Below are 13,983 nucleotides of genomic sequence, written 5' to 3'. Positions count from 1 at the left end.
TATATGGAACAAGGAGGCTATGGAGCAACAGACCCCTAAGGGGTTCACAAGGGTTCACCACTGAATGTGTTGGTAGTCAATTTGCAGCTGGGTTATCATATCATATCATATGGGATCAATTATCTTTTGTGTGGGAGGATGAGAGGTGGAACCAAATCTCTGGGCTGTTAAATAGTGAAGAGCTATACTAGGTTTTTGATGAGATCTAAACTGATCATGTGGCATTTGTAAAAGGTGGACTGTTGTATATGTGGTTGGATAGTACATAAATGTAATTATATTTCCCAAAAAAACAAGATACGGTGCACAAGAGGTCCATGTGTTCATAAACTTTCGTCGTTCTTTCTTTTCTTTATCTTTTTTTTTTTTTTTTTTAATGGCACCTAGGCCACAATGTTGGTCACACTACCTAGCTAGCATACAAAAATAAAAAAACAAGGTTGAACCTCACTTCTAAGATGACACACCAACACCTATGTATGTATAAGCATAGCTCTCGCAATACAAGAAAAAGCTACATATATATTACCGTATTTGAAGGCTTCCACAGTCCACCAATACAATATGCACATTTGCATTAGCGGCAATGGCCCGCGCACTGTCGTTATTGCATAGAATGCACTCCACCACTGTCACCGCCTGCTGTTGCAGTTGTCCTGTCTTGTGGTCCCCCATGATGTCCAGGATAGGCTGGATTGCATCTGCATTCATCAAATCTGGATGCCCCCCTTGAGATTTTCGTGATCCACAAACAAGGTAGAAAGTGCCTTCAACGCTTCCTCCACCACCCCTAAATTTCTATGTTCAAGGGATGCCAAGGCAAAAGGTTTGCTTTGCAGAGCACAGATCTACATGCAGAATGCTCAACCCCACCAGGTTTGGAGGCGCGTGGTGCAAGAATGCAAGACAACCAGTTTTCGGCTTTACATCAGCCAGCACAGATTACTCCTTAGAATAGAGAGAGAGATTAGCCAATGCCATATCAAGACCACCTGTCTTCAGCAGATTCGTAAACACAGATGTCAAGTTGTACTTTTGAGCAAGGGTCACCATCTCAGTATCACCCAACACAGAGGCAAACCTTGACAGGATTCCCACTAAGCCCTCTTTGTAGTCACCGATAAATCGGCTGGCTCCTATCTGGACAACCCCCTCACGCAACTCATCAAGTTGCCTTACTACAATAGGCAGTGCCCCCTCATCTAGTACAGCCCATGTTAGCTGTGCATCTTCAATGAGAAGGTTAGCTAGCAGCCTTCCTGCAGCTGCCTGTTCTGTAACGCTACTCATCCCTAGAAACTTCACCAGAGCGCCCAGCTGACCAGTGGTAATGCAAAGGCCATCTGCAAGCTTCTGACTGATATGAGCACAGAGATGCTCGAGTAGCTTCACCAAATTTGCACGCAATTCTTTTGTGGAACCTCCAGAAACTGTATCAGACTCACAGTTGCACCTGCACTCTTGATGGACATAACCACCCTACCAGCAGCTCGAGGTGAAGAAGCCAGCCCCACCAACACTTGAAGAAGCTTAGCCTCAATGGCAGGGTCAGTGTTGCTGACCAGATGTAACAGAATATGCATAATAGTTTCAGAAATCAGTGTGTTCCCATCAGCACCTATAGAGATTTTTTCCAAGTTCACCACATTACCAAGGACAGTAGCAGAAACTCCTTTCAATTTCATGGGTAATTGGTTCATGCCCACCACGAACAAGTCTCGGATGAGAGGGTGAAGAATGCCTGCTTCAGCCAGAACTTTCCAATTGCTTTCAAGATTTGAAAGTTGGCATAGGCACTTCAATGCAGCCTCTCGGTCTGCCAAATAGTCACTCTCAAGCATATCCACCAATGTCTTCCCTCCCATTTCAACAGCTCTGACTTTCCCTTCTCAGCTAAGTATCACCTCGCCAAGCAAGGTGGCCATAATCAAATCTCTTCACCACCTGCATCAAGCCAGCAAGCAGACATCAGCAATTCAATAACCCTTCAGTAAATCTGATACAGTAAACAATGCAAGGCACATACAGAATGATGCAAACAAGAAAACCACTCTACTCGATGGTAAACATTTGTCAATTGACATATGCAACTTCATGTTTATTGCATCTTAACAGTGGGAGGAGAAGATAGCATCATTAAGGATGAAAGATGAGATGAGTCTTTTAATGCCATACAACCACATATGATCCAGATGACTACACAAGTGCAAGGAATGGGCCTTGAACCCAGAATATCTCATTTAGGAGCCAAATGCATGAACCACTGTTGGAAGCTGGGTTGGGGGCCAAGTCCCGGGAGGTCACCCATCCCAGTTGTGTTCACGCCAATGCGCGCTTAAGTGGAGGTTTCCACAAATTGGTCTAACGATCCAGACCCCAAAACCTAAGGTGATGGAGGACCTCTAGTCTATCCATTTTGTGGAAATCTCCTAGTGCTACGCTTTGGCACCACTTTTCTCAACCCCCCCCTTGGTGCCAACTTGTCCACTTTTTCTTAGCTCAAAGGTTGAACTTCGTCCATGTTTTTCTTGGCTCAGAGGCATAACTTGGCTACTCTTTAGTGGCTCAGAGGTTACACTTCAACCATGTTGGAAATTGGGTGGAGGGTCAAGTCCCGGGAGGTCACCCATCCCACTTGTGTTCACGCCAATGTGCGCTTAATTGGAGGTTTCCACAAATTGGTCTAGCCACCCAAAAACCAAAACCTTAGGTGATGGAGGACCTCTGGTCTATCCATTTTGTGGAAATCTCCTAGTGCTACGCTTTGGCACCACTTTTCTTGACAACCACTATGCCAACACTCCAGGGAGATATTATCCAGAAGCATGTGGAGATATTCATGATGGTACACACTTCGCACTAGCTTGCATGGTTGATAAACAGGGCAGAAATAAAAAACAAGAAGTTTTTCTTGTCTTCATGCATAGAATCACGCTCTCATAAGCACTATGAGTCAGACCAACATTCAAACTCTCCATTCACAGTGTCCATCTGCTCTCTGAAATGTGGTGAGACCATCGCAAGTGTTTGTTGGTGTGAAGCCTCCCCTCCTTTACCTTTACATTTTGGAGTTGCTGTTGTGCTCATAAGCATCTACCATGGCGAGCATTGGTGAACCTATTCAGTGATTCAAGCAAGATAAATGGCATGAACTTCAGTACCTCTGTAACCATATTGCCTCACACTCTGCTGCTGTGGCTGCCATGTGCTCAGCTTCAGTAGATGACAAAGAAATAGTAGCTTGTTTCTTGCTAAGCCATGCATTGGGTTTGGCAGAGATGGCTTTGTAATCTACTGAAGCTGAGTAGACCATATGTCTAAAAGCCATCTCTGTAACCATATGGCCTCACATTGCTGCTGTGGCATTGATTTGGCATTGTCTTGGCCATGTGGTCTACATTGGCCCTAAATTGCTAGTGTCAGATAAATGTTTGGACATACAAGTTGGCGAGAGTATGGGTGGGTAGCCCACTACGTATCAGGTGCTTGCCCAACCACATAGCACTTGTCATGTGCACAGAGTGTATCGAGGCTTGGGAAAGCTTGGAGCTAGGCAGGCTGATTGGCGAGCTGGGCTAGGGATGGACTGACGGGCGGGCGCCCATGTGTGGACGCCCGGTAACCGACCAAGAGCCTATAAAAGGGTGGCCCGGGTCAGTCAGTTAGTTAGAGTCTCGTGAGAGCTCTGCGGTCACGAGCCTGGATCTAGTGCAGACGTGCACATGCTTCATGCAGCCGAGGCCGGCAACACTCTCGAGGCACACGAGGGTAGCTCCGTGGTGGTATGGGACGTCATGGAGTAGAGACTGGTCAGTATGTCTAGCTAGTTAGCTCAGCTCGTGGCTCGGTGGGGACAGCTAGGTCTTGTGGGCTTTACCCACGGCTGTCATGGTTGGGTGGTGAGTTAGGCCTACATCCCCCTCACGGTTTATGGTTTTGTTTTGCAGGTTTCGAGTCTTGTTTCAAGATTTCTCTACGAGGAGACCTTGGGGTTTTGACAACATCTACCACCTTATAGAACATGGACAGCCAACGACTAGCCATGGGAGACCGGTCATTCTTCCTTCTTTTGGGGCCATCCCTTCTCAATCTCCCCAAGAGCTGTACGTCTTCCAAAGATTGCTTCTCCCATCTGACTGTACTATACGGCATGGTGGTTCTGGTGGTGCAGGGAGGAGCTGGCGGAAATGGGTTCTGAAAGCAGTGCAAATGGGGTGAGCTGGGTGGCTCTGTTGGCAGAAGTGGCAGAGGCGGCTGAATCACAAGGCGGTCATCATGAGAGGCTTAAGCACCAGCCAGGTGAGTGGGGAGGACTATGACGATGAGGATACTCTCCTTGTGTCCATCCATTTTCTCCATAGCAAGCAAGGGAGAGAGGTGTGAGGGCAAGAGAGTGGCCACCATCTCCATGGGAGCGTGGGGCTGACCATGCTCCCTCCCACCAAGCGGCACTTGGTGGGTGCTAAGTGTAGGCCAGCCCACCCTTGGGGTGGTGGCTGACCATGGGCAGCTCACTTCACCTTAAATAAGGGTGTCCCTTTTGGTCCCATGTTAAAATTGAGTGTTTTAATGAAGTGTGAAACAATGTTAGAACAACATAACCTTTACAAAAATATTGTAAGTGTTTGCAGGGTACTTCACTTGTTAACAATACACAAGCTAGGTTAGAATACTAGTTAATATACAAGGTCCCTTGGGCCATAGTTCCGGGCGTCCCAGCCCCATTAGAACTAGCACACATAGATCAAGTAGGCAAGAAAACATGGCACCCAAAAACACATTTCAATTAATCCTAGCCATGAGAATGGCCAATCCAGGCTGTAGGCTATTCCAAGCCATGAGAAGCAAAGTAGAGACTCCATGTCCAGCTGGTGACAAATATTCCTTTGGTAATAGAATTTTTATTTTTTTATTTAGGGTGGGGGGGTGTTGGTGAACATCGTCATGGGCACCCATATGTGCCATGCTGATGTGGCAACCTGATGATGTGTCACTTACTAGCATGGCTGATGACATCAGCCATGATGATGACGTTAATTGATGACATAAGCAAGGACATCAGTTGGGTGACGTAAGTAATGACATCAATAATGATGATGTAAACGATAACGTCAGCAACATCGTCTGTACGGCGGCTCCTCAAGAGTAAACCTCCTCATGCACAGGTATAAAAGAGCTTGTTTCCTCTGTTGTGAAATAACATGCATACAGTACTCAGCTGATAAGCCTTTGAATGATTCTTAGCTTAGCTGATCATAACTAATCACCATCTCTTCTCCTACAGTAGAGTGATTCTATGCAGTCCTTGTACTTACAGTTTTTCTCATTCATACAAAACCCTGTTCATAGTGATTGTGATGTCCAACTCTATTCTCTCTAAAACCGGCCTTCAGAAAACCAAAGGGTAGTGGAACTACCTTTCGCCCAAAAACAGATCAAACACTTCAAATACTTCAACCATGCTGAAACCAGAGAATGAAGAAAACAAAACAGGTGGAGTTAGAGTGCTCCTGCAAACAGTACACGAACACCAATTGGCCCCAAAACACAGTGGCGCCCCTTGCAGTATTTCTTTAATTAATTAGAAGAGCTTTAATTACAATATGGCTAGGAACTCAGCCGGCACAAAAGAACACTTCAAACCTGCTAGGAACCTGTAAACTCATGCCAAGGAGAAAGAAACCAATACCATAGCCAGACTCTTCCATGAGCACCCATCCAGTTCCTATACCATGGCCTCATGTTCCCTCGGCATCCACAAAACAGTTCTAGCCTTTGTCCACATCAAAAGACTCTCACACATTGAGTCCTGCATATAGAAGCTTTCTCCCACGATCAAGGCTGCCATTACTACCCATAGTCTCTCACCCTATGAGCAGCACACATCCCGATAGATCCAGTGCTCCTGTCTCTCAGCAAAGACTCCAAGTTGTTTCCCACAAGAGAACTCGCATCACAGCACCGCATACCATACAATCAACACACATGCACCATCCCTCTCTGCCTTCCAAGGGTACTATCCATCTCAGTCATGGATTCCCCGACCCTGTCCAATCAACAGCAAGGCTGTACCAAACATGTGTCCATTCCTGTAACCACTCCCTACATGTGACCTATCTCCTGGAGAAACCAAAAACACGTTTCCACAAGAAACCATAGACTTGTTTCCACCTGAAACCAAAGACCTGTATCCCATAAACCATAGGCATGTTTCCTTGAAACCAAAGTCTTGTTTCCATGAGAAACCCACAAAGACACCATCCAAACATGGTGCCAAAACCAAGGCTGTTTTCCACAGCAACACCCTGTGCTTTTTTCCATAACCTAGAGAGAGAAAAGCGTGTCCTGTTGTACTGCACCTCTTGCAGCCCACCTCCTTCCAAAAGAGTGAGAGTGCGTGAGAACACCAGCCCGGCTGTCAGCTCTTGTATGCTTCCTGCAGCCCCACCTACTCATGGAGAGAGAGAGAGAGAGAGAGAGAGAGAGAGAGAGAGAGAGAGAGAAAGAAAGAAAGATTTTATTAACGTCTTCCAAAAGACCGAACTCGGCCTATGAGACAAATCGGTGTACCTGTATGGGGTATCTATCAGAATATGCAGTGGAGATGATGACCAGATCTGGGAACACGAGCAAAAAACACATGCAGAAAAACAACACAAGAGAGAGAGATGTAGGCGTGTAACTCTGCTCTGATATACACAAGAAGATCCCGATATGATACAATGAGTGGTATGGGGGTGGGGGCCTATTTATATGCCCCCACATGTGCAGTCGGCCTGTTGTAGGCAACCGACTAGCCCCGAGAACTCCACGACCAGCACACATCTCTAGTCGGCCAGATCATCAGCAGTCGGCCACCTCCCAGATGCAATCGTGGATCAGTTTAGCAGTCGGCCAGCACATGGGCTGCCTCCCAAGCCACAGAAAAATGGGAAAAAATAGGGGAAAAATGTGGGGAGTGAGGAAAAATGACAAAACACCTCATAAGGGTGGGCACACCCACAACAAAGGCCCTGGTGTATAAATCTAGACAGGAGATGACTTCTAACACCCCCTCTCAGCTCCTGGCTGTGAAACCAACCACTGGGAGCTGGGGTGCCGCCTGAGCAAATCCTCTGAGAGCGACTTCGTGAAGAGGTCCACCGTAGTGTCCTCCGTCGAACAGAACTCTAGCAAGATGTCATCAGCAACGATCTATTCACGAACAAAGTGCCTCTGGATGACCATGGGTTCCTCCAGTGGAAGCCCAAACCTGCTATGCAACCTCTGCATCCTCACCACCTCACAAGCAGCATCACAAATAGCCCAGTACTCTGCCTCTGTTCTCGACAAGGCAAAAGATGACTGTCTCCAACTGCTCCATAAAACTGCTCCTGGGCCTGAAGTAGTTCCCCTCGTGTCCGGATCTCCTTCCCAAACTGAGTCACTCCTACCGTGGAGTCGGACTCCATCCAACAATCCCCCTCCTGTGTACAAGAGTCCATGATCCTTCACATGCCGCAGAAACCACAGGAAACGCAATCCTGCCTCCCAAAGAGTCATCCGCAACCATGAGCTCAATTGCCTCATCAGGAAGCTCCCGTCCAATCTGGTGTCCATCAACCAGATCAATGAACCATACAGCTTCCATACAGCTTCTAAGTCACAGAGACATCACACAGCTCACAAGGATCAACACCTATTACGGTGCACAAACAAGTCCTGGAAACCTGATGAAACCTGTCAACCATCCCCTCTGAATCGGGAACAACAAAGCCTGGAGAAACCACCTCCTTCTACAAGTAAGCACCTGCCACCTGCCTGGCTTTCCGAAAGGTCCCTGTGGAAAGAACATCCTCATCTACTGGAGGTTCTTTGTCCCGAACACGACGAGACATCAGAGCATAAGTGACCTGTTCAGTTTCCTCTGACTCACGAACACAAGAACCACCAACATCAGTACTGGAAAGTTCCTACCAACTGCTGCCATCTACTGGTAAGCTATCCACCTTCTGGTCCCGGAAAGCCTGTACCTACAGTGTATCCACACTTAAGTGGCCATTACCAGACTGCCACTCATCACAATCCCGAGGACCTGGGAGAGAGAGTGCTGAAAGCCTGTAAACTCCATTCTCCACTCCGCCTTCCCAAACCACTTGGCCTGTTGCTTTGTCCCGAAGAGCAACAAAATGCTCATCAAACTCCACCCGTACGCCAGTCTTGCAAACCTGATACACTGACAACAGATGAAAACCAAGTGCCGGAACATACAACACCTGGGAGGAATGCTTCCCCCCTCTACCCATCGGGAACTATCTCCATCCTGCCCTCACTGTGAACTGGGATAGTGGACGTATCCCCAGTAAGAATGTGACCAGAAAGCCTGCAGAGATCCTGTAAACCGGAACGGGAAGGAGTCATGTGCCAGGAAGCACCACTATCGAGAATCCACTCCCGAGTATCCGTTGCGGAGAGTCCTCCAATCTCCTTCCTGCCTGAAGAAAATGAAGCATCGGTGTCCATCACCTCCAGGTGCACAAAAGCCGGAGTCTTCATGATTACTGCTGAGGAGTCTTCACCCTTCTGGGTCTTCCGCTTGGGACACTGCCTCCAATAGTGGCCTTTCTCGCCACAATCATTATAGGTCCTCTCTGCCTTCAGTTTCTCGCGCGGTCAGCGTCGGACTTCTTCTCAGACGACTTCTCCGATGAAGCCTTCCCTTTGCCCGAGTTACGGCCTTTCGACCGTTGGCCAGTTAAGGCCTCCGAACCTCCACCCTGAGGAGGGTTCGTGAATCGTTCCTCCTGGTCCAGGACCATGGGCACAAGCTTCTTCCACGTGATGGTGCTGAGCCTGCCACCACTGGTAATCAACGACGAGTAAAATGCTGAGTACGAAGAGGGCAAGTGCGACAGCAACGTTATGGCCATGTCCTCTGACGATATCTCCTTCCCAGCCTGAAGAACTTCCTACTGAAGAGCCTGCAGCTTGTTAATATGCTCCCGCATCGTCGACGACTTTGCAGGGCTCATAACCCGCATCTGTACTTCCAAGGAAATCCTCTTCATGGGCGATACCCTGTTGTAAAGTGAGGCCAAATGCTGCCATATACCTCTGGCCAGCGTCATATGCTTTACATGATTGATTACCTGTGGTGTGCAATTGAGGAAAATAAACGAACGGACCCTGGCGTTGACACGATCCCACATCTGTGTCTGGGCCTCCCGGTCCTTTCGGGTTGACGGTAACTCCCCTTCCTCTACTTCCGGCCGTGGAACACCAACAACGACGAAATCAGCGAGGTCGTAAGACTCCAGAACAGATTCCATCATAACCTTCCATATGCTGTAGTTACTCCCGTCCAACTGACGGTCCACCGGGAACGTGGGGAGTGTCGGAATCTTCACATGTCTCTCGGCCATCTCAAACAGATCTGCCATTGCGGGGATGTACTCTGAAAGGGGTGGGTGGGTGGGAACAAAGAAGAACTAAAACCTGCAAGTGGTTGTCCAGCAAATCAGCCCGCCTTCCTCTTGCTTCTCCTCTTCCCGAACAGTCCAAAACAGTCCACCAATCAGCCACAAAACAGTCCCCCTCTTGCTCACACAAATCCCAAGACCTATCTAGAGCCTAGGCTCTGATACCATGTCAGAATACGCAGCGGAGATGATGACCAGATCTGGGAACACGAGCAAAAAACGCATGCAAAAAAACAGCACAAGAGAGAGAGATGTAGGCGTGTAACTCTGCTCTGATATACACAAGAAGATCTCGATATGATACAATGAGTGGTATGGGGATGGGGGCCTATTTATATGCCCCCACATGTGCAGTCGGTCTGCTGTAGGCAGCCGACTGGCCCTGAGAACTCCACGACCAGCACACATCTCCAGTCGGCCAGATCATCAGCAATCGGCCACCTCCCAGATGCAGTCGTGGACTAGTTCAGCAGTCGGCCAGCACATGGGCTGCCTCCCAAGCCACAGAAAAATGGGAAAAAATAGGAGAAAAATGCGGGAGTGAGGAAAAATGATAAAACACCTGATAAGGGCGGGCACACCCACAACAAAGGCCCTGTTGTATAAATCTAGACAGGAGATGACTTCTAACAGTATCCTCTGTCATCCCAACAAAATGAAAAAGTACTGAACTAAAAAAGCTGAATCTGGGTGTGCAATAAGTACAATGAGTGGTGAAGGGGATGGAGCTCTACTACTAGGAGAATGCAAAGCTATATGCATGGAGTATACAATCATGATATGCAACCTAGCTAGCTCCATCCTGTACCATACTGAGAGAGAGAGAGAGAAACCTCTCGGCTGTCAACCCCTGTGCGCTTCCTGCAGCCCACCTCCTTCCAAGAGAGAAACGCCAGCCACCTGCAATCCTGCCGACCCCCCCTTCTGAGAGAGAGAGAGAGAGCAAGCGCAGTCCAGCCCCGCCTCCTACTCAGCTGTGCGCTGCCTGCAATCTGCCTGCCAGCTTTCCAGAGAGAGAGAGAGGGAGCAAGCGTAGTCCAGCCCCGCCTCCTGCGCAGCTGTCCGCCACTTGCATTCTGCCAGCCAGCCTTCCAAGGGAGAGAGGGAGAGCGCTACAGCCCGACTGTTTTTTCCACGTGTGAGAGAAAAAGCATACCCGCCTGAAGCTGCAGCCCGATTCCTCCAAAAAGAGAGTCCCCACCAATAATAGCCTAATCCCACCTCCAAGGGCGACAATTCATTCCCCAACAAGGTGTTCTTTTGTTTATTGGTTTTAAATCCTTTGTCCCCCCCAAACCTGTCCATGAAGCTATTGCCCCAAACTGATGCCATCCACAGTCCACCATGTTCCCATGCACACTTGCATAATGTCGAGAGAAAAACACAGGGCCGTAACATACCCCCCTCTTGAAAAATGGCAAGCGTCCTCGATTGCACTCAATGGCACAGTAAGGCATCCGTCGAGCAGAGACACCCCATTTAACAAAAGCAATCGCCCTCAAGTGCATTTGGGTGATGAAACAATCATCCTGCACAATATGGCTATGCCCTCGCTTCAAAGTGACATGAGACTCTTGCTTGTTCCATAAGAACCTGCAGCAAAAGTCTAAAAACCAAGTGGAAAAACATAACCTGTGTTAGCCATAAACAAAACCATGCGTCATTCTACATATGACACACATGCATTCGTAAGCAATATGCTCCTCAGGATGCTTTACCCACTATAAAGTAACAGTCTAAGGGCTGCTCGCAAGCCTTATGCCCATGGCCATCCCGCAAGACCCACGACTGGTGGTACATCATGAGCATATGAAAGCACTCAATACATCCAAACAATACATCCACTATGTACTTTCCACATATATCCCTCGTGATGCTTTACCCACTACTTGTATGGTCATCCCACAGGAGCCACAACCAATGGTACACCATCAATATAGCAAAGTACCTGATGTATCATAACCACATATATTCCTCGCACAACACAGTCCGGAGTATTCCCCATGTATTCCCAAGGGTACCAGGATCCAATGGCACCAGAATACAATAATATCGCAGAAAGTGTACAAGTACATGCACAAGTAGAGTTCGATCCATATATCCATGAACCAAACCAACTCTAGGACTGCTCGCAAGACTTACGCCCTCCCATAGCGTCTCGAGGTGTTAGCTCAGGTTGCTGCAGACTTTGAGCTCAACCAAACCATGCCATTCCAAAGGAGACCAGCTCCACAAATAGCATCCATCTCAATATCCAATTGACCAACGCTGTGGTCAAGAACATCCAGAACCATATGACAAAGATCAACGTCCCAATCTTCCTCAGTCATACATTAGTTCCAAAGGCAAAAACCATCTCTGTTAACCATAGGCGTAGATAGAGTTATCCATAGTTGCAGTTATAGTTCATGGTGCGGCCGACTGTGAACAACCACACACAACTTTACCATCTCATGTGACCATAGTTTCCACGAGTTTCGGAAACGGGGGTGCGGAGCACGGCGGGAAACGGAGTTTCGGAGTTTCGGCCTTCGGGAAGAAACGGGGAAACGGAGTTTCGGTTTTAGGGTTTAATACATACATATATAATTAATAAAAACATTACAAAAGCTTGAAAAATACATCTTTGCTCAAGTTCAATGTCAAAGACTCAAATGATAGATCAGAATGGCGAAAATAAGCGCGCAGAATGGCGGCGAAAAACAGCACGCGGGTTTCTAAACCCTGGAAAAACAGGGCCTTGGAAACGCCGTTTCTGGAAACGGAAACGTTTCCGAAACGTTTCCACGTTTCGATGGGCCAGAAACGGCGTTTCTAGAAACTATGCATGATGTGACTAGTACACAATATCATAGACGTCCCAGAAGGAAATCTATTGTCAGCTATCAGTACCTTCGGGTGAGACAAAAGTTGCACCAAGCGACCTCTAGATGACATCCGAGCTTGTCTGTAACAAGGGAGCGAAGGTGCTACCCCCCTCTTGAGCATCAAGCAATGCTCTAGACCCTAGCTTTGCTGAACCTGAATGAGCTGTAGTAAGAGTCGGCTCTAACTCGAAGGCATCAAGATAAAGCTGCAATACCTAAGGTGAATCTGCTAAGTCACCCTCCTCCATCCACTTCACATCCATTGATGAATAGTTCTTGAACTTCACAGGATAGCGATGGGAAACTTTACCTTATACCTTTCTTTCCTTGTGTGCCAATATCTGCTCGGGAATAAGAACCTCATCAAGTTCCTCCATTTCCGGCTGAGCCTCATTTACATCTTCAAAAACATCACCTCGAAAAGGTCTAAGAAGACTCACATGAAATGCATTGTGAATCATCCAGTGATCTGGTAGCTTCAAACGATAGGTCACCTCACCGGTCTTTTCCAAAACCTGCTTGCACTCTACCCCAAATGGTAAGAGCAAGTCCCTGATGAAGCATAGTAGACCACCACTGCAAAACATTGCTCTACAAGAAAATTGCCTTCTGAACCTTTGAAGTCTCCGTGAAGATACCACCGGTAACAAATTGTCAAAAGCCATAGCCTTCAACCCATCTTTTGCACCACAACACTTCAACTACTTCTTGTTCCTGGCCGGCTACTTCTTGTCCTTGGGGTCTTTTCTCTTGGGCTTCATCCTCAGCATTTCCCCTTTACCTAGCGCAGGCAAAGGTACACAATCCGGCACTGACTGCTGCACTTCCTTTTCTCTTCGCATGTTGAAGCTTTTGCTGTGACTCTCATGAGATGTCACGTGCATCCCGCACTTGGATGCCACGTAGACATATCTGTATAGAAGGTGCAGGATCTGCGATGGAAAATTGGTCCCATGTGAGCCTAGTCCGGGACGAGTCACAAGGTTCCATTCCAATCGTTTGAGGCCAGGTGTGCATTGTCCTGCACGTCCGTCCAAGGTCAAGTGTGCATTGTCTTGCACGTGAAACAGTGCCGATTCGCGCTGTAAGTCTCCCTCTGGAGTGATGTTAGTGGGCCTGTGTATCTAGAATGATACTGGATGCCAGATCACTGTGTAGACAGTTAGGGTTTGCATATAGGAAAGGGGCCAGCCCATAGGGCTACCCCAAGGACAGATGTGGGCATGGGGAAGGTGTAGAACCACCACCATAGGGGACAAGAAGACCTTGGCCATAGAGGGGTTGTAGGACAGCCCTAGGGCTCTTGGAAAGGTAGCTGACTGGTTACACAGCCCCTAGGGGACTGTAGGCCAAGTGTGGGGCAGCCCACACAGGCTGCCCAGCAGCCAGGTTTGAGGCGCTTGATGGCCAACCTTTATTTTACCAAAGCCACAATTTAGTTCATTTATCTCATCATTCACCAAGTGCTAAAGCTGAACCAAGGGCTAGGACAGCCAAGAACAAGCTAACGCAGAAGGGGTGAAGGATTGAAGGTCAAGGCAGAGATCCATCTCAACCAAGAAGGTTCAGTCAATCTTTTATTTCAGTTTTTTAGACATGCAAATCTAGTGGGAGGTGCGTATGTTTAGGCCAGCCACCTTTGAAGACGCACTCTCGCT

At 47.9% G+C, this 13,983-nt stretch overlaps 1 pseudogene; it reads right to left on the bottom strand.

Annotated features, from left to right (window-relative positions):
• Nucleotides 1–505: 505 nt before the first annotated feature.
• Nucleotides 506–1,925, bottom strand: LOC147611131 (U-box domain-containing protein 44 pseudogene; annotated as a pseudogene).
• Between the last annotated feature and the right edge of the window lie 12,058 nt (nucleotides 1,926–13,983).

The sequence above is a fragment of the Cibotium barometz genome, chromosome 48, assembly GCF_041138505.1.
Source record: "Cibotium barometz isolate CiBa-2024 chromosome 48, ASM4113850v1, whole genome shotgun sequence".
Classification (NCBI taxonomy): domain Eukaryota; kingdom Viridiplantae; phylum Streptophyta; class Polypodiopsida; order Cyatheales; family Cibotiaceae; genus Cibotium; species Cibotium barometz.
The sequence above is the reverse complement of the archived record's forward strand: the minus strand, read 5'-3'. Positions and strand labels throughout refer to the sequence as shown.